The sequence below is a fragment of the Apium graveolens genome, chromosome 7 (genome assembly GCF_009905375.1).
Source record: "Apium graveolens cultivar Ventura chromosome 7, ASM990537v1, whole genome shotgun sequence".
Lineage (NCBI taxonomy): Eukaryota > Viridiplantae > Streptophyta > Magnoliopsida > Apiales > Apiaceae > Apium > Apium graveolens.
This window is the reverse complement of record NC_133653.1, coordinates 45,680,377-45,684,001: the sequence shown is the minus strand read 5'-3', so window position 1 is coordinate 45,684,001 and position 3,625 is coordinate 45,680,377.

Sequence of the window (3,625 nt, the reverse complement as noted above, 5' to 3'; positions counted from 1 at the left end):
TGTAATAATGATTTAGTTCTTTTACAAGGTTATTTAACATTGGTGTAAAATTAATTACATTATATAGTAATGAGCAATTTGGTAAAATCAGATGGTGGTGGAGAAATTCATAATGAAATGTGTGACGGCGTCTCGGCGCCGTGGAATAATATATACTCCCTCAGTCCCTTTCAATTGTTTAATTTCTGAGCGAGTGTCCGACACGCATTTTAAGGTGCATAAAAAGTATAGTTATGTAACTTATTTTTACAATTTTCTTTTTCTGAATAAAAGTTGAATGTTTTAATTTTTATTCAGAAAAACAAAATTGTAAAAAAAATTACAGAACTATACTTTATATGCACCTTAAAATGCGTGTCGGACACTCTCTAAAAAATGTAAACAATTGAAAGGGACGGAAGGAGTATTATATAATTAAGGTGAGTAAACTTATAAGTTTAAGGCACCAAATTAATTTCATAGTATTAATATTCTTCAAAAGTACATGATATACGATTATTGTAGTATTTTATATTTCTAATTAATCAAAAATGTAGTAATGTTGTATTTTTGTATAGGGTTGTTTGAGTCTGGTGTAACAACAATTACACCATTTAATAGTGGGCATTATGATAAAATCATGGAGTGGTGCACTGATATATAATGAAATGCGAGACGTCTCCGTGAGTCACCGTCGAGCAATATATATTATATAACTAAGTTGAGTAAAGTTTTAATTTTTTGAAAATTATATGAGTTACAATTTTTTAAATTTTATTTCATGTAAAATTAAATAACTAAATTCAATACAAATAGTTGATAAATATTGTTATTAAAATTATTAAAAAATGGAGGACGCGATTGTTGCAATGTTTATAATTATATTTAATCAATAATGTAATAATGATTTATCTCTTTTATAGGGTTATTTGAGATTGGAGTAACATCAATTTCATCTTTTAGAGTGTGCATTTGGATATAATTAGGGAGTGAATTATAAATTTATAATTAAATGTGAGACGGCGCCTCATGGCGCCGTTGAGAAGTAAATATTATATAATTAAGTTGAGAAAAACTTAAAAATTTGTGAAAACTATATTTTGTAATGAATTTTCAAATCATATTTTAAAAAAACTTTAAAAAACTAAAACAATAACCCATAATTATTATATATTATTATCAAGAGTATTAAAAAGGACATGCGATTATTGTAGTGTTTAATAACTTTTAATCATCAAAAATACAATAATGCTTATTTCTTTATAAGGCACGTTGGTGTAAAATTAATTACGTCAAGTAATGGGTATTTTAGCAAAATACCGATACAAGAACTCATAATCAAATGCGAGACGGCGCCGTGAGACACCGTCGAGTAATATATATAATTAACTTGAGTAAACATACTAATTTGTGAAAATTATACTGTATTATGAATTTCAAATCCGATTTCAAAAAAACTTATATAACTAAATCAAATACACATAATTATTTTATATTATTATTAAGAGTATTGAAAAATGCAGGACATGCGATTATTAGTGTTTAAAAATTCCAATTCATCAAATATGTAATAATGATTTAGTTCTTTTACAAGGTTGTTTTACATTAGTGTAAAATTAATTACGTCATTTTTTTTATCGTAGATAACCCGCAGCCGCTACCCTTATTAGTGTTTAAAAATTCCAATTCATCAAATATGTAATAATGATTTAGTTCTTTTACAAGGTTGTTTTACATTGGTGTAAAATTAATTACGTAATTTTTTTTATCGTAGGTAACGCGCAGCCGCTACCCTTCGGGTGCGTACTAGGTAAACCCTACGGGCTCACGTAATAGCCTGCAAACCACGTCAACCAAGGTAAACCGCATCTAAGCGACATGCTCTGACTCAAGAGGCATAATCATAAATTCTCCTCCCGTGGGATTCGAACCTGTGACCAAGGGATAGTTATCCCCTCTTTAACCAGTTAAGCCAACCCTTGCGGGCATTACGTCATTTAGTAATGAGTATTTTGGTAAAATCAGGTGGTGGTTCAGAAACTCATAATGAAATGCGAGATGGCGTCTCGGCGCCATGGAATAATATATATTATATAATTAAGTTGGGTAAACTTATAAATTTGAGGCACCAGATTAAGGCCAAATTTTTGAGACACCGTTAAGTTAAAATCAGAGGCTTCAAACGTCATTTTGTTAGGAAATATTCCATGATAGTTAATTCTTCACGTTGGACCTTTTCAATAGTCTACTGAATTAAACTATATTAGCGAGTTGTTGGTCTTCTACTTGAACACACACACACACATGTTCTTCTGCATCATTGAAGATATTGGTCATTGTCAAACATTTGTAAAATGACCACTGGCCATAAAACTCTGCATGGTAAAGAAAGTATATCAAATTTTTATGGCTCATTCAGATGTAACATTTTTGCGATTACCTATACCCGTTAAGCAAGATAAATAAGGTATTGTACACATGTTATGCTACTGAACAATTTTTTTATGATTGTTACCGAGGTCTCTTCTTATGATCCATAAGAACACATGTAACCATTAAAAATTTAAGTACACATTCTGTTTAACACTCAAAACTTTTTGGAAAAGAAAATCCTTTCATTTATATTCAAGTGTTTTACCAAGCAATAGTTCCTGTAGTTTTCTTTGCATATCACAATCATATTTTTTGGTACATCTATATATTTTTTAATTGTTCATTAATATAATTAATAAGATGATCATTTAAAAATACGGTGTTGCAATTTATTTCATTTATAAAAAGGAATACGGTGCATCTGTATATTTTTTGTTGTCCGATAATGTAATTAGAAGGATGATTATTTATTATTTACGTTTCTAAAGATACAATTTTGGAAAATAAAATAAATTGTTTGTGTATAAATTAAGTACGGTACAAAATTTAAGTTTTTATGCATTATTTACCTTTAAATTTTGTATGACCTTTAATATATTCTAATTAAATTACCATGGATAAACTATTGTCATTTTCGATCAAATGTATTTTACATTAAATATAAAATGTCGATAAAATTTATAATTATACAGAAGATCAGTTATCATTAGTTTGTTTATATTATTGCTTAGAATGATATTAAAGGGATAATTTGTTACTAATATTAAATTAAAAGAATATTTTATCATTGTATGAAAAACTTTATATTTTATCCTAACATATATGATATTAAACCATATTACTTAATTTTAGATTCACCAAAGTTAGATATATTTAACCCATATTTCAGAAGTTATAAAGTATTATAATATCGAGATTTAACTGTTTGTACAATTAAACATACAGATATTGTTAAACACAACATGACATTTGTGGGGACATTAGAGTTAAAGTATTTTATATATTGCATCTCCCAACAAAAATAGTGTCATACAAAAGACTAATATAGTAAAGTGTAATTATAAGAAGGCGAATAGTCTATTTGGCCACACTGTTACACATTTCTGTTTCCGTTAAGTAATGTACGCGTTATATTAATTAACAAAGCATTCATATTGTTACTATGTTCACTTATTATAATCGTCAATTGTTTAACGCTGAAATCTTTGTAGCGAATATAATCCTGACATTGATATGAGATATTAATCAAGCAAAAAGTTCCTGTATTTTTCTT